The sequence below is a fragment of the Pantherophis guttatus genome, chromosome 10 (genome assembly GCF_059756535.1).
Source record: "Pantherophis guttatus breed Tessera chromosome 10, ASM5975653v1, whole genome shotgun sequence".
Classification (NCBI taxonomy): domain Eukaryota; kingdom Metazoa; phylum Chordata; class Lepidosauria; order Squamata; family Colubridae; genus Pantherophis; species Pantherophis guttatus.
This window is the reverse complement of record NC_142072.1, coordinates 15,525,148-15,543,292: the sequence shown is the minus strand read 5'-3', so window position 1 is coordinate 15,543,292 and position 18,145 is coordinate 15,525,148. Positions and strand designations below refer to the sequence as shown.

At 45.2% G+C, this 18,145-nt stretch overlaps 1 protein-coding gene across 2 annotated transcripts in view; it reads right to left on the bottom strand.

Annotated features, from left to right (window-relative positions):
- The window catches only part of FGR (FGR proto-oncogene, Src family tyrosine kinase), a 55,994-nt gene extending 39,544 nt beyond the window's left edge, over window positions 1-16,450 (bottom strand). Inside the window, exon 1 of one of the 2 annotated variants that reach the window (XM_034413607.2) lies at window positions 16,017-16,450. The gene's annotated coding sequence lies outside the window, so the exon portion shown is untranslated. The remainder of the gene's footprint in view (window positions 1-16,016) is intronic. The other variant, XM_034413606.3, reaches the window with a different exon arrangement.
- Window positions 16,451-18,145: the final 1,695 nt, after the last annotated feature.

Below are 18,145 nucleotides of genomic sequence, written 5' to 3'. Positions count from 1 at the left end.
CCTTCCGATTCCAGCCCAAGGTAAGTGGGTTTAGGATGAGTCATACTCAATATCCGTACTTCACTAAGAATCCTTTATAGTTGAACAAAAAACATGAGAGCAAATTCCCAAGACAGATGAGCTGAATTTAGTGGTATCAGATTTTAAACTATTGCATTTTGCCCCAGGTTTCTAGATGACAGTTTATTGTTGAGTCCTTGGAGAGAAAGAGCTTAAAAGCGTTGGCATAAACACAGCACATTGGATGTTTGATATCTGTTGCTCCTGGGCAGCATCTTCACAAAACAGCTAAAAAAAAAAAACTCTTTCTCTAAGCCATTTGCATATACAGTTGCTTTTAAGGCAAGATAAGAAATGGAAAAGTGCCATACTGCATTTCATTCAAAGCAGATTTTATAGATCTATTGGGGAAGAGAGATGAGATCTCATACATCATATAAAAAGAATGTAAAGCTAGCAGGCAGGAGCCTGTCTGCGGGGAACACGGTCTTCTTAAGATTAACAAGGCAGGCCCAAGCTTCCTATGGAGTGGCCTCTGAGCCCCTCCAGCAGCCAAAGTTCCTGGCACGAAGACCACAACCTCCTTAGAATGGCAGATGGTCTCTAAGAGGGCCAGCTAAGCAGACGATGCTGGGATTCAGCAGGTCTTGCCAAGTGTGAGAATCAGAGCTAAGAGACAATCAGTGGACTTCCACCTCAGAAAAGTGAGAGGGAATTCTGGAACTCGAAAAGCTCAGAATTGCAGAGATGATGGTAACTTGTATTATCATCATCGTCTTTTAATGACCTCATAATCCCTTGCGAGGTGGAGTCTGGGCAACTGAATGGAGCTGAGTATTTACTGGCCGGATGCCATTCCTGTTGCCAATGCGGAGTTATATTCAGCAGATATAATCTCAACGTGCCCAGAGAGAGAGAAATATCTGCCTCTACCTAGGATCACAGCCTCCTGATTGTGAGGGGAGAGCTCTACCTCTAGGCCACTGCACCACTCGTGATGGTAACTTGTATGCTGTTGTAAAACATGTGAGAATGGCTTTGGGAAACAGGAGCAAGGCTATAGCCAGGGGAACAGTCGGACAAGAGGTTGCTCAGTCCACAGAAGAAATAGGGATATGACAAATGTCGCACAAGGGACCCTTCTCTAGTTTCATGGGCTAGAAAGGCAATGCAGGAGAAATGTATTTTCAGACTTGCAAAATTCCGTTTATGCAACTTTATGATAAAATTGAATTAATTCATCTGGGTGAGCTTCCTGTCTGGGCTATCTCACATGGTAGACATCAATCTTGCAAGTCTGAAAGTCCATTTCTCTCCCATCATCTTTGCAGATCAAGACACCAAGGAGGGTCTCTTCTGAGATGTTTGCCAAGCCCACATTTCTTTTGTGGGCGAAGCTGCCTCTTGTCCAACACCCCTTCTCCTGGCTTTGGTTCCTCCCAAGCTCATTCCCACCTACAGCATCATGACACATGCCCAACTCTCAATGACTTTGGATGGTTCACAACAATCAAGGAAATAAATAGCAATAGCACTTAAGACTTATATACCGCTTCAGAGGGCTTTACAGCCCTCTCTAAGCCATTTAGGGAGTCAGCCTATTACCCCCAACAATCTGGGTCCTCATTTCACCCACCTCGGAAGAATGGAAGGCTGAGTCAACCTTGAGTCTGCTGAGATTTGAACAGCCAAATTGCAGGCAGCCGGCAGCCAGCAGAAGTAGCCTGCAGTACTGCACTCTAACCACTGCGCCACCGTGGCTCATCACAATAAATCACAATAAAACATAAAAGATACAGATGGCAAGCATGATGAAACGAGGGCTCTCCCTTTTCCCTATAGCTTGTTCAATAAACTAACCCAGTGGAACGACTTGCCTCCAGAAGTTGTGAATGCTCCAACGCTGGAAGTTCTTAAGAAGAGACTGGATAACCATTTGTCTGAAATGGTATAGGGTTTCCTGCTGAGCAGGGGTTGGACTAAAAGACCTCCAAGGTCCCTTCTAAATTTTCCAATACTCTGTTATTCTGCATGACCTCAGCCAATCTCTTAGACAGCCCCCCCCCCCATGCAGAATTTTTTCTAATGTTAGGCTCTGGCCAAAAAGCAGCTGTCTTGTCAACTTTGCTCTCGTAATATTAAGCTGCCGAGCACTCAAAATCAAGAGGTTCTGCATTTTCCTCCTTCATCCCCACCCTTTGCTCTTGTTCCGTGTGGCTGACTGGGTAAGAGGTAGTGAAAAACAAATGGTGGTAAATTGAGCCTACACTTCTGGAGCAGGAACTGGAGTGCGACTGTTGCAGACTGAAGGTTGTTGACTGTTGCTGGCTTCAGAGTGGGATGCTAGAGGCCCCATTTCAAAAAATAAAGTATGAGGCTAGGAGAGAAATTACCTTCGGTATAAAGATGCCAGATGTTACACCTTTTCTATCCTGCTCTATGGAGTGGAGAGTTTGTCTCTGACAGAAAACCACTTGAAGAAACTAGAAGCATTTGAAATGTGGATTTACAGGCGGTTGTTACGTATAAGCTAAGTTAACAAAATCAGAAATGAGGAGGCAATAAGCCGCCTGGGAAAGCCAAGGGAAATCATCAAAGCCCTTAAAAAGCGAAAGTTAGAATATTTTGGACATGTGATGCGACACCCAGAAAAATATGGCATCCTTCACTTAATCCTCCAGGGAAAGTTATTGAAGGAAAACGAGGTCCAGGCAGAAGAAGAACGTCATGGCTTCAAAATCTAAGGGACTGGTTTGGACAAAACTCAACAGCACTTTTTCATGCGGCTGTTGACAAAAATAGGATTGCGAACATGATCGCCAACGTCCGATGACGGATATGGCACAACAACAAGAAGAATTTCTATTCACATTTTTAATAGTAGCAAATAATAAATAGAATTGCTCAATAGACCAATATTAAATCACATTAAAAAATTACAGTGGCAATCTTGGGCCACCTGTTGTGTGTTTCTCTAAACCTGTAGTCCTCAATTTACAATCCCAATGGAAGGCCACATTTCCATTGTTAAGCAAGACAGCCATCAAGTGAGCTTTGCTCCATTTTAGGACCTTTTTTGTCACGGTTGTTAAACGAATCACTGCAGTTGCTTAGTGAATCACACAGTCCTTAAGTGAATGTGGGCTTTCCCCATTGTCTTTGCTTGCACATGGTGATCCTATGGCCACGGGAAAGTGCAACTGTCAGAAATATCTGCCTGTTGCAAAGCAGTCTAATTTTAATCGTGTGACTGTAACTATGCTGTAAGTATTGTAAATGTGAAAACCAGTCATAAGTCACTTTTTCCAGTGCCACTGGAACTTCAAATAGTCACTAAATGAATGGTTGTAAGTTGAGGACTACCTGTATTATGCAAAGGATGGTGGAAAAATTAGAACAGCACCTAAAATACATTTAGAACAATTATAATCAGTGGAACAACTTGCCTCCAGAAGTTGTAAATGCTCCAACACTGGAAGTTTTTAAGACGAGATGGGACAACCCTTTGCCTGAAATGGTATAGGGTTTCCTGCCTAAGCAGAGGGTTGGACTAGAAGACCTCCAAGGTCCCTTCCAACTTTGTTACTCTACATTGGTAAGAGATGCACACACACCTTCTTAAAGCAATCCATAATAAAGGAGACTCCGCTCCTAATTCCAGCACCTTTCAAAACATTGATCTGTCCTTCTCCAAGCGTGAAAACACATGATTTCCTATTAAGTCATATTTGCATTGAATCTTAGAACTTGCATTGCACAGAAGGGAGAGAGGTGCATTCGCACAGCGTCCCTGAAAAAAACGGAAGGTCTTAAGAGCAGGCGAAGGTCTGAGTAAGGCACAAGGCAGGGAGGAAGTGTGCAGGAGAGTGAAGGGCGTTTGTTGGAGGGAAACAGGATGGAGACAGGAAGCCACCAGATTCCGGTCCATTTCACTGCAACTACAAGGAGGAAGCGGACCAAGAGGGAGGGCAAGACAGGGGGAGGATAGGGATGGGGTTGAAAACAGCCTAGCATCCTCAGAGGGAATAAACAGCAGCTGGTAGCTGAAGTCAGCTTGAGGACCAGAGGAACTACGAAAGGAGAGAGTGGCCTTCTGGGAAATCTCATTTCACCAGCTCTCTGACTGGGAGGACCTGTGGTCCAAAACATACTAGGAGGGTTTCCATCATAGGATGTGGAGAGAAGGGTTAGGATCAGGCCACATGCTGGTGGAGACCAAAATGCCTTCTACACTTGTAAAGTTATGTCCAGGTTATGGTCAACTCATACGTAAAATAAAACTGTGCTAGCTACGTATGTATTGTGAGATCAGGGCTGGTCCAAAGCGGAATCATAGCAAAACATCTCTATAATATTAGCATCTCAAGACAAACTTCTGAGAACCCAAAACTAGAAGGGGAGAGAGGGAGAGAGGGAGGAAGGGAGAGTGAGGGGGGGAGAGAGAGAGAGGGAGGGAGAGAGAGTGAATAAGTTCCTGCAGAAATTTCAAAATCTGAAAAATATATAGGAGAAAAGGAAATATGGATAGCCAAAGAAACTGGAGATTGTATATTGAGCCATTCAAACACAATTGTTGATCTCTTATCAACATAAAAGCCAGGGCACCAGAATTCTTCAATGAGTTTTTCTCAAAATTTCTTACTGCTTCATTCACTTATCAACTTCCTAGGAACTAGTGGGGAAATTTTTTTCTCCATTCACATTTGGTCATCTCCTGCCTCTGTTCTAATAATGGCAAGAGTCAGAACAGGATATGTGTCAATCACCTGGTCAAACAATAGGCTTATGCAAGCAAAAAGGGGAACATCTGTGATGTGCAATCACTTCCAAAACCTCATGGAGCGTTTGATCTTGATGTAGTATGCTGTGTGATTCCAGACATTATCATTGGCAAGTCATAGTTTGTGGCTTACAATAATCAGCAAGCTATCATTAAATGATCCATGGTTTGGTATGATCAGTAATTCCCAGTACACAAACTTACATGGCCTTTGATTATCTTCACTGTCACATTTCGAGGTTGCCTACCATGCTAGCAATGATGCAGTAATGTCTCCTCCAACAACGTAAACCTGACCTTGAAAAATAATCCTTTTTTGGGGGGGGGAGTTCAGAATTTCACCAGTAACATTTAGCTAAACACATTTGCACGTCAGAATATTCAAGGGAGGAGACACACTAAGTGTTCTCCCTTTCAAAAGAAAATTCAGGAAAAGTATTAGAGGAAGCCTCTTGCTCAAGGCTAAGGAATGAATCAATGGATGAGGGCAGGCAGCCCTCAGATCCATCTCTACAAATGTGGCTTTCTTTCAAGTGTTGGAAGAAATGTCTTTCTGGGTTCAGTTCCCAGTGCGGAAAAAGACACTGGAAACATGGAGACTGCTTGGAAAGATGGTTTAATGGTGGACAGGACCACATGGTTTGAATTTCTGAACAGGATCACATGGCCTGAGTTCCTGAGCAGAAAAGGCGATCACATGCTTCAAGATGTTGGGTGAAGAAAACGGGCAGAGATGCTGAGAGTCCCTTGGTTTTATAGCGTCTTTTGGGCCCCGCCCTGAGGCCTCCTGTTCCTGTGCAAGAAATGCACTCTGATTGGCTGTCAGACTCCCATGGCGCCATGCAGAGGCAACTCTGTAGGCTGTCCCGAGTCCAAGTTTGCTTGAGCCTTGCTGGGTGATGATGTAATGAAAAGGCTTTCGGATTCCTATTATGGCTCTGCCTGTAGATCTTTGTTATGTAGAATAGACTGGACCAGGCCTTAATGGCCCATTGACAAAGGTGGGGAGGCAGGGAGCTGCTTTGTCTTTAAAACATGTTTCTCCATTTCTCATCCAGGGAAATATAATACTCTTGTCTTTTTAATATTTCCTAAAATATTTCATTCTTCTAGGATAGGGGTGGGTGCTAACTTCCTACACAAGATTTCCTGATTATGGTCATGGGACTCAAACAGGCATCTAAGAGCAGATGTAGCACCTATCAGAGCTAGCCTCATCCTTAGACCTTTCTCAACAATACAGTCCTAGTCTGATCTACCCTTCTTTGAGTAGCACAGTGTTTTTTGGCATCTTTAAGATGTGTGGACTTCAACTCCCAGAAATTCCCCAGTCAGTGACCAGTTTAGAGTTGGAAGTCCAAACATCTTAAAGATCCCAAGTTTGAGGGACGTACGGTTAGCACAAAACAGAGCCAGCATCAATTGCCAATGCTAGGTTTCATCCGTTTTAACTCATTACCATATCAAGTTCTTCTGGATCACAAAAGTTTGGCATGTCAACAGCCAGCATCCCCCAGTGAGGCTCTGCAACATGACTTGGGGTCAGCTGGTCTTCAGAACTAAAGCAAAAATAAGTTTAAAAATGGGGAAATATCAGGACACAAAAACAACCAATGAGGATTTAGGTAGATCCAGCCCTCTCTATTGGACTAGCTAAGAGTATGACTGAAACTGATCTGCAGGACAACCACCTCTCTTAAGGGAAAGAGGAAGAAACCAATTGAAAGTCACAAATAAAGTGAAAGTTGCAAATAAGCAAGACAAGCCCTGTTGACAGATCTGGGGATTTTCAGGGCAGATTCTGAAAGACTCCATTTTGGAGAATTGCTAATAAGGAATTCGGCAAATACACCCACCCCCACCTTTCCCCCACCCCCAAAAAATGAAGTAGTAGAGATTTTCTCCATTTTCTTCTACTTCAGCAGAAGCTTGGAAACAAACAGATTTCAGAAACAGAGGTGGAAGATGGAAAAACAGATGGAAACTAATCAAGGAGAGAACTAACTTAGAATTGAGGAGAAATTTCCTAACAGTTAAAACAATTAATCAGTGGAACAACTTGCCTCCAGAAGTTGTGGGTGTTTCAACACCGGAGGTTTTTAAGAAAGATTGGACAACCATTTGTCTGAAATAGTATAGGGCCGTGATGGCGAACCTATGGCACGCCCAGTGGGCACGCAAGCGCAACTCCGGCGCGCATGTGCACGCCAGCCAGCTGATTTTCAGGTCTTCTGGGTCGACCAGAAGTAGGGAAACAGGCTGTGTCCTGCGTCCAGAGGGCCTGGGGTGGGGTAAGGCCCATTTTTCTTTCTCACCTGGCTCCACGGCCTCTCTAGGAATCTGGGGAGGGTGAAAACAGCCTTCCCCACCCCTCCCGGAGGTCTTCCAGAGGCCGAAAATGGCCCGTTCGACAACTTCGGTCTCCGGAGGACCTCCGGGGGGGGGGGGGAGGCTGTTTTCGCCCTCCCCAGACTCCTAGAGAGGCCCTGGAGGCTGGAGACAGCAAAAAATGGACCTTCCAGTCCCACCGGAAGTTGTCAAATGGGCCATTTTCGGCCTCTGGAGGACCTGCGGGGGGGTGGGGAAGGCTTTTTTAACCCTCCCCAGACTCCTAGAAAGGCCCTGGAGCCAGGTGAGAAAGAAAAAGAGGCCTACAGGGCCGTTGCATGCTGGGAGCAGGGCGGGGTCACATGCATGGGGCAGGGCACATAGAATTATGGGTGTGGGCACATGCACATGCGACACCCTCCGCCCCCCCTCCTGGCACGTGATGGCAAAAAGTTTAGCCATCACTGGTACAGGGTTTCCTGCTTGAACAGGGGATTAAACTAGAAGTCTTCCAAGGTTCCTTCCATCTCTGTTATTCTGAGAGGTGAGCGGTATGAAGGAACTCAGGCAACAAAAGGTTAATGGAATTGGAAAATGCTGGAGTGGAAATAGTGGTGGTGGGAGGCCAGTTAATACCCAGAGTGGATGAGTCATTGCCATGCCTCCAACATTTCCCTAACAGGTAGATGGGGCTTACAGAAAATACTAACCTTTTAATGATAATCTCCAATGGTTGGGTTCACCCATCCTACTGTGCCAGAGTCATGCAAATGACCTTGTAGCTAAGTGTAAATGCACAGTACAAGTACAGCGGGTACTCTATCCATGAAGTTTTCCAAGCAGAAGATGGATGAGCCTATAGCTGGCACTGGATTTAGTGTACTTCCCTAAATGGGAGGCTAGATTAGACATCAATCAAAGCAAGGCTCCAAAGTCCAGTTGCCTTTTTGAAAGCACCTTTGGGACAACCATGACCTGGATGACTGAGAAACCTCCACAGACAATCAAAGCAAGGCATAACAAAATAATTAAATCTATCTATGGAGGTTACAATTTCTGCATCTCCTGAAGGCTTTAAAAAGCGGCTGGGAAACCATTTCTCCTGAATGCTTTAAATAGCTTTCCTGCATGTTGCAAAGTGTTGAACAACAAATAGACCTCAGCTTACAACTATAAAACAATTGGTCAGAGTTACAACAGCCTCAGACAGAGTGCTTTACAGCCCATAAAGCATTTCTGGCCATTGTAAAATGTTGTACCCACTTTTCCATGGTCACATGGCGGTATTTTGGTGCCTGGCAACAATTTACATTTAAAACTGGTTGAAGCAACCCATGATCACATCTTACTCATTTGGGAGAATAACTTCTGTCCTACAACCACATGATTTGCTTAACATGATTCAGACTTATGATGGTGTGATTTGCTTAAAACCACCATCCAATCGGATCCAGTCACATGGGTGCCTCGATTTATGGCCAAAATTCCAGTCCCAATTGCCATCCTAAATAGAGGACTACCTGCAAATCAATGTTTTTCAAGTTTGACAACTTTGGGATAGGTGGACTTCAACAGAAATCTCCCATGAATTATGACGCTTCCAAAGAAGGGGAAAAAAAATACCGGTCAATGCCTTAAACCTGAATTTCTAACAATCTACCCCTAACCTGTTCACACATATCAACTCAAAATTTATCCTAAATACGGGTTCTTTCGTTCCAAAGCACACAGAGCAACCCAGTCACAAAAGGAAAGCTTTGTTACTCCCCCATGTACTGTATCAGTGACAAAGCCCTCTGCACAAAAGGAAAAGCTACCAAATAAGTAAATGTATCTTTTATGAATCTATTCAAGGTTCTAATTTTCCAGATCCCACTGAAAACTCTGAATAGACAGACAGCAGCTATCTATCTCTATGCGGATGTGGGGAGTGTGGACCGACTGCGGAGGTTGCTGCATATGCTACATTTTGTACTTGCTGACTACCCAAGTACACGATGAATGCACATCAAGGCATTTTTTTGAACAGCACACATATGTTTCAATAGAGACATTTGCTGGTAGGGAGGGGTTTGCCGGTAATGAACATTCCCCAGGCAAATTAGTGCTTCAGCATACCCAGGACATTAATAAAAGCTGTTCTGCTTGGCCACGGAGTCTGCAGGTGGGAATTGGCTTTTCACATCCAAAACACAATAACACAGTAGTTCCATTACATCAAGTTCTTCATTTAAGCCACCCAGATATTGCTATTTATACAGTTGGGAATCCAAAGGTTTGATCTCGCCTCTCTCTCTCTCTCTCTCTCTCTCTCTCTCTCTAAGTTATGAGCTAATCCACAGCCTGGCTTTTGATTTGGAGTGGCTCAGTGGCTAAGACGCTGAGCTTGTCAATCGAAAGGTCGGCAGTTCAGCAGTTCAAATCCCTATTGTGTTTCCCCGAAAATAATACTCTGTCTTGTATTTTTTTGAACCCCAAAATAAGCGCTTGGCCTTATTTTAGGGGAGGTCTTATTATTTTTGGGCATGTGAAGGAAACCAGAGGAAATGCCGGGGACCAGCTGCGCATGCGTTTAAATACTTTCAGGGAGGGCTTATTTTCAGAGGGAGGGCTTATTTTAGTGCATGCACTCAAAAGCCTGATTGGGCTTATTATCAGGGGGTGTCTTATTTTAAGGGAAACAGGGTAGTGCCACGTAACGGGGTGAGCTCCAGTGACTTGTCCCAGCTTCTGCCAACCTAGCAGTTCGAAAGCACGTAAAAATGCAAGTGGAAAAATAGGGACCACCTTTGGTGGGAAGGTAACAGCGTTCCGTGCACCTTTGGCATTTAGTCATGCCGGCCACATGACCACGGAGACATCTTTGGACAGCGCTGGCTCTTCAGCTTTGAAACGGAGTTGAGCACCACCCCCTAGAGTCTGGAACGACTAGCACATATGTGCGAGGGGAACCTTTACCTTTACCTAAGAAAGATTTTAAGAAACCTTAAGGCAGAAGTCTTCAAACTTGGTCGCTTTAAGACTTGTGGACCTCAACTCCCAGAATTCTCCAGCCAGCTGGCTGGAGAATTCTGGGAGTTGAAGTCCACAAGTCTTAAAGCGGCCAAGTTTGGGGACCCCTGCCTTAAGGCTATAATGGACCAAAGTAGCAAATTCACTAAAGGTCAATAAAACAGAGTGTCTTGGTTCACACAACATTCCGGGTCAACGAGGCAGAATTCTGGGCTCCAGTAACTTATGATGACCAAAACAACTGAACTACAATTAGCTTGATGGGATGGCTTGGTACAACATGCAAAGACAATGGCTTACTCCCGATGATGTGAAATGCAAAACTCAATCCCATTTTAGCTGAATGGAACATGTACAATTCCAGCTATGAAGCTAAGTTCTTTTCAAATCAGCTCTCTAATACACGCACCACTAATGCACAAATTATTGTGGTTAAATCTCAGTCTTGACATGGATGTCAGTTCCCAGTGTTGTGAAGATATATATATCTTGCTAAACCATGATGAATTTCAAGACTTAAATTGGGGTTTCCCAAACTCGGCAACTTTAATATGTGTGGACTTCAATTCCCAGAATTCCTCAGTCAGCATGGAGGAATGAAGCTTAGTGAAAGCTAAAGAACCTGCACAGAGTTGCTAGTTTATGAACTAGCCCCAATGAACTAGTGGTTTCTTTAAACTGATAACCAACTGCCTAATTGATTAATTAGGAACCATCAAGTTGGTGTTAACTCTTCATTAGCACATAGATTTTCTCCAGAATCATCATCCTCAACCCAGCCTTTCAAGTCTCTAAATGATAATTCACTGTGAGTAATTTTGTGTCATAATTGACTTTTTACAGAACTATAATGTAGATAAAGTTCCACTATAAAGCAACTTAAAACTTTATAAAAAGGACTATCGCGTTCTCACGAATTCCTCTTTAATACTGTATTTCCTTTTGTTTCTGTGATAATGCATGAGAATCAAAGATACCTTAGCCAACAAAACATTGGATTCTCAGATCCTTAGCTGATCAACCAAAGTTGGAAGATTAATGTGCTGTTCTATTTAACTATCATTTCATCCCACACTGGCACAACAGCTGGTACTAGGCAACTCAGGATGACCTGCCAAGATCTTATCAGTGCAAATCTTAGCGATATCAACTTAGCTAGTGGAAAATGCATGGGCTGATTGACAAATAATGTGAATTTCTTCCTCAAAATGCAGTGCCAGATGGGAAAACTTGCTAATTAGACTTCTAGAAGGTGTCCTCCCAGCCCATCTGGAAAGCACTTGGTTGGGGAAATTAACATTGACTAAAAAAAAGTTCTTAATTGGGACTTTCTGCTCATAAAGCACATGACCCCAAACCTTAAATCTGATCCATTCTCTCTGCCCTAGCAATAATGACCCTGAATGAGGAAATGGGTTAAAACTAGGAAGAAGTCAGATAATCTTTTATCTGCTGTGACCAGATAGGGATTTTTCAGAGAGATCTCAGCCGTATAAGGTAGATCAGACTAAGAAAGCAATTCCATATAGGTCAGGGATTACTTGTAATATAACAGCTGTTAAGTAACAAACTTGCAAATATAGGTAGCCCTCAACTTACTATCACAATTGAGCCCAAAAGTTCTGTTGTTGAATGAGACATTTGTTAAGTGAGTTTGCCCCATTTTATGAACTTTCTTGTCCCAGTTGTTAAGTGAATCACTGCAGTTTAGTAACACGATTGTTAAGTGAATCTGGCTTCCTTACTTCGCTTGTCGGAAGGCTGCAAAAGATGTTCAATTGACCTTGGGACACAGCAATGGTCATAAGTATGAACCAGTTGCCAAGCATCTGAATTTTGATCACACGGTCATGGGGATGCTACAAAGATTGTAAGTGTGGAAAGTGGTCATGTCATTTTTTTCAGTGCTGTTGTAACTTTGAACTGTCACTAAATGAACTGTTGTAAGTCAAGGACTACCTGTATGAATGTGCTTCCCCCTCCCTCATCTTATCTTTATGTGAATTAGGGATTGATTTGCCCCAGGCGTTTTCTCAATTTACTTTCTTGGCTCAGGTTTAAACCACTCTTATCTCACCATTGTCTTGATAGCAAGTTTTCTCTGGCTGTCCTTCGGGGACATTCTCACTGCCTCTACAAGAGGGTCTTGCCATCAGGTGCAAGTAACCAAGAACAGGAGCAGAGTTCAAAGCACTGAAAGCTTATTCCATGCTACCTATAGACAAGAATCTGAATTACTACAGGTAGTCCTTGACTTACAACAGTTCATTTTACTGACCGTTTGAAGTTACAACGGCACTGCAAAAAGTGACAGTTTTTCACATGACCATTGCAGTATTCCCCTGAACACGTGATCAAAATTCAGATGCTTGGCAATTGACTCATATTTATGACAGTTATAGTGTCCTGGGAGTCATGTAATCCCCTTTTACGACCTTCTGACAAGCAATGGGGAAGACAGATTCCACTTAACAACCATGTTACTAACTTAACAATTGCAGTGATTCACTTGGAATACCTGTGGTAGGAAAGGTTGTAAAAGAGGGCAAAATTGGCTTAACTACTGTCTTAACAGAAATTTTGGGCTCTATTGTGATAGTAAGTTGAGGACTACCTGTGCTAACTGTCAAGCCAAATGGGCGTTAGATAAGGGTCAACAGAATTCATGGGGAGGGGCTGGACTTGGGTCTCTTGTGGGAACGCAATGTTTCCAAACTGCTGACATGTTTAACCCTCTGCTCCAGCTCAGCCTGCTCATTTCTTACAGTTACGCAGCTCTACTCAAAAATGCTGGGAACCAAATCCAAATCCTTCGGCATTCACAACATCTATCCCCAACACTTTTTAGCTAAAATCCTTTCCCAAAAGCTGCTAAGTCTAAAATCAACATTTTTACAAAAAAAAAAAAAAAAAAAGGGTGGGGTGGAGGAACACTCCCTATGGGTCACAGAAATGTTTTCTCTCAGGAAGGAGAATTAACTTCTGCTTAATGCTGGAGAGGAAACACCTCATTTATTAAGAATAGTCATAGTAACAATCTTTCTCCGCCCTCCTGGTCGTCTCATCCCCACACAATGCAATCTTCAGCTTTGAAAAACAGGATTTCCGTCAGAAGCCGAGACCAATTCCCAGATCTCCGAGTGTTGGAAATTAAGAGAAAACTGCCCCATTTCTGGTTGGAAGAAACTCCCAATTCTGGAAAGAAGACATTTAATAGTATACCGCAATACAAATAATGGTAACATTAAAAAAAAAAAACATATTTACTGCTAACACTAATAAGGATGGGCAAGCGTCAGAGCAGAAAATAATAAATCTTTTTCTTAGAAGACTTTAAACATAAAAGCCGAAATATTTCCAGTTGCAGTGAATAGACATAACTGAGCTATGTACAAACTTACATGTTGCAAACCCAGATAGTGTTACACGGAAAAAAATGGCTAAATTCAGGCATGGCTCTAAGTCTAAGCCATAAGGCTTGATGATGGTTACTGAATAATCTGCAACGGGTGTTTTAACCCAGTGCACCAAGTCAAAAGAATTTTATGGCTAACTGAAGTTCAAAGTAGTGTTTGTTAGTTGTGTTCATTGGATTCCTCAATCAACTCTTGGTAGTACAGGAGTTTAAGGCACCCTGTTATTAAGCTGGTTATTAAGACCAGCTGCCTGCAATTACTGCAGGGTTCGAATCTCGCCAAGGCTCAAGGTTGACTCAGCCTTCCATCCTTTCTAAGGTGGGTAAATTGAGGACCCAGTAGTGGGGGCAATAAGCTGACTTTGTATAAAATATACAAAAGGATGAAGGCTATTGCTGAGCACATTGTAAGCCGCCCTGAGTCTTCGGAGAAGGGCGGCATATAAATCAAATTAAAAAATAAAAAAAATAAATAAATAAAAAGTCAGTATGTCGACTCTCACCCTGGTCACCACTTCTTTACCCTCCTACCATCGGGAAGGAGATATAGAAGCACAGCCAGCCGCACAAACAGGCTGAAGAAGAGTTTTTATCCATGAGCTGTCAGACTCCTGAATGCGAAATAACATCATAACTAGGTAGTACAATGGACTTGCAGGGCCAGCGCACAGCGTAACATGTTCACACCTGTGCAATAGGGCTGGGTGTTTTGTTAATATGATTTATTGGATTAGGGGTTTTCTGTCTTCACGGTGAGTGGTATTGTGTTGGGGGAGAGGGGTGCACTGAGGGAGCTCCACCGATCTCATTGTACATAGGTTGTGCACTGACAATAAAGATTTGAAATTGAAATCCCCTTTTCTCCCCTTTCTTTTAAATTTTTTAAACTGAAATTTTAATTTGTTTTAAATTATTGGGATTTTTAATTGTCTTGGGCTAAATTATTTAAATTTGGTTTTAAATTGTTTCTAACTTTTGATATTTATGTATTTTATTCTGTGCCTGTTCACCGCCCTGAGTCCTTCGGGAGTAGGGCGGTATATAAATTTAATAAAACAAACAAAACAAATCAAGCTTGGATCGCATAAAAGGGGCGTCGGGGGGGGGGACGGATGGAGATGCTGTAAATTGGGGTGCCTGGGATATATTCCGTCGTGGGAACTCCGCCGGGGGGGGGATAAGAGGGAGGGAAGTCCACCTTGTCCTACGGATGCAGGTAGCAATTTCCGTAGGATACAATTCAACACCAAAACAGCAGCAAAAACCCGGGCGCGAACCCAGGAGCCGTTTGCGATCGTTCAGCCGGCGGCGAACTTTCTCAAAGGTTAACTCGTCCGACCTACAACACAAGCGTGCGCGAAGAGGGCGGGGCTTGAGCCAGGAGCCTATCAATGGGGGCGAACGGGAGGCGCCCGCCCGCCCCCCCCCCCAACCTCCCAGGCCGAGCGAATTCGGTTTGAGGAAAGTCTAGCGATCCCGTCGGCGGAAAGGAGCGGGCGCAAAAAAAGGCAGGCGAAGGGGAAGCAAAAAGGGCAGGAGGAAGCCCGGGGCGAGGGTGGGCGGAGCGGCCCACCCCACCTTCCCCCCCCCCCCCAAAAAGGGGAAGGAAACCGGCCAACAGGTGTCCTGGCGGGCCGTGAGGCGAATTCAACCGCAGCCTTCCTGGGGTAGAAGGGACGGGAGGGGGGGGGAGAGAGAGACCGCGAAAGGGATCGGCGCTAAAGCCTCCTCCGGGTTAGGAATGGGGGGGAAGGGGGGTATAGAAAGTGGGGTCGAATAGAAGTAACGTTCCTTGCCCCCCCCCATTCCCAGGATTGCAGACGGGACGGGGAGGCATTTGCGAATAAAGCCGCGCCTGACACCCCCCACCCCCCACCCAAGCCGCCCGTCCCCCCACTCCCCGAGAGTCCACTTCTGCGCTGGCTGCGGACTGCGCGAAAGGGATGGAAGGAGATCGCGTTTGGCTAGAATCCGGAAGAGGGACAGAAGCGCAGCCCCGGCGATGGTCCACACGCTCGGCCGTGCCCGTCCAGCCCCGCCTTGCGCAGTCTGCCCTCCTCGGGAGCCTGCCAGCCAGCCAGCCGGACTGGGAATAAGGAAGTGCCTTCCGCATCTCTTTCCCACCCACCCCCCTCCCTCCCTCCTTCCTCCACTCCGCTGCCTGCAGCTCCGGCAACCTCCAGAGCGACTCCCGCGCATCCCGTCCATTCTCAAAACGCCTCCAGAGGCGCCTGTCCACCCACCATCCCGTGGGCGGCCGGGCGCGCGTGTGGTTCCGAGCCCCGCTCGGTCCCGCGGCCTTGGCTTTCCCGGCGCCTTTCCGAAGCGCGGGATGTGGTGATGGCCGAGCACCTCCGGAAAAGCCATCTGCGACCCCCTCCCGCCCGCCCGCCCGGGTCCAGGCCGGCCTAAAAAAAAAACGCCCGCCGCCTCCGCCGTTCCACGTGCCGGGTACCGTTTTTCCTCAGCAGCCTCTCTCACCTTGTAGCGCTTCACGCCGGCTGACTGGCAGGCTCGCCTTCCCGACCGGAACGGCTCCGCGACTGCGCCGCTTTTTTCCCCCCCCGGCGCTGGAACGGCTCGTCCGCCTCTCGAGCTGGCCGACCCTGCGTCTCCAGCCGAGGCCGGCCAAGCGAAGAAAAGTGGGGCTGGCCCGGCTGAGGAGAGCGCTTTTTGGGCGGGCATGCGCGCGCCGGAGTGTATAAATATATTCCCTGGCTGACCCTTCAGCTGGTCTACTGTAATAGCAATTAGACGCACGCAGACAAACCCTCGATTTCCCCACCTTCCTTCGCTCTGCCCTCCCCTCCCCTCCGCTCGTCGTGTGAGGCGGGGACCCGGCGGGGGAGGGTTGGGGACCGAGGCCGCGCGCGTGAGGCCGGGTGGCTCGGCGGCATCGCCTCCTTCCAGCCCGACGCCCCCGGTCGCTTGTCAGACAGGAGGCGCCTCTCAGCGCCCGGCTCCCACCGGGGGAGGGAATGGGGTCGCAGGCTGCCTGCTCTCTGGAGGAGGAAAAGAACAGCCAGTCGTGGGAATGGGGTGGGGTGGGGTGGGGGCTTCTTTGCAAGGACATTTTTAAAGGCATTTCGGGCGAGTTTGGAGAAGGAGGTGTCTTCTCTTCGGGTTTTGTGACGGCTCCCCCGCCCGGCCTTTTAGAAGCGAGGGCTGCAAGAACGGCCTTTTGCAGAATAAACCGAAACTGTTACTTCTGTTCTGTTCTGTTAAATGTCAGGGTGGGGTCCGACTTGGTTTATGGGCTGGCCACCCGATCCTGGGTGGTAATATAGGATTTGTTGTTCACTAGTAGGCCGTTGTACCATAGTTGAGTATGTCTGAACCCAACCTGTGTGGTTTATTGTTCCATGTATCATCCCAACTTGGTTTATGGTTCTATGTATCATCTAAACTTGGTTTATAGTTCTATGTATCATCACAACTTGGTTTATGGTTCCATATATCATTCCAACTTGGGTTCATGGTTCCATATATCATTCCAACTTGGGTTCATGGTTCCATATATCATTCCAACTTGGTTTATGGTTCCATGTATCAGCCCAACTTGGCTTGTGGTTCCATATATCATCCCAACTTGGTTTATGGTTCCATATATCATCCAAACTAGGTTTATGGTTCTAGATATCATCCAAACTTGGTTTATGGTTCTATGTATCATCTAAACTTGGTTTATGGTTCTATGTATTATCTAAACTTGGTTTATGGCTCTATGTATCATCTAAACTTGGTTTATGGTTCTATGTATCATCCCAACTTGGCTTATGGTCCCATGTGTCATCCATACTTAGTTTATGATCCCATGTGTCATCCCAACTTGGGTTCATGGTTCCATATATCATTCCAACTTGGTTTATGGTTCCATATATCATCCCAACTTGGGTTTATGGTTCCATATATCATCCCAACTTGGTTTATGGTTCCATGTATCATCCCAACTTGGTTTATGGTCCCATGTGTCATCCATACTTAATTTATGGTCCCATGTGTCATCCCAACTTTGTTTATTGTTCCATGTGTCATACAAACTCAGAAAACTGGGTTGAGTAAATTATGGATATAAATATTGTGGGGCTGTAGCTGTTCTACTCTTGTCTGAGAGTCAGCTAGATCTGTTACAATGTGTTCATTCCCAACTTGATGGATGTTAACCTTCCTTGGGCTATTTTAGGTGGTCCAACTTGCCTGAATTCAGGCCTGTGAATTTATTATTGCATGTATTGGGCAGATCCAGAAAATGGATTCGTTTGGAATCATGGAGCGGTGGTTTTTCAGCTTATCTGGCAAAGCCAGTGACTGAATCTGGCCTTTCAGTTTACAATGGAACATAAAATATTGTGTCACTGAACTTTGGGCTGGTAAATGATTGGCTTGGAAAATGGGAACAGAAGCCACTGGTCGCTGATTCTCATGAAATCTTTTAGAAGAGAGTAATTGGATTATAACTTTTCAGCATGCTCAAAACTGCCTTAAACCTATAAATTCTCCAAGTAGGATATACTATCTTCAATCTAAGAGAGACTCCACCAAAGTGAAGTTAGTTCATGTAGCCAAAGGTAAACAAATCAATGCCAAGGTCAGCATGTAGCAGCTATCCA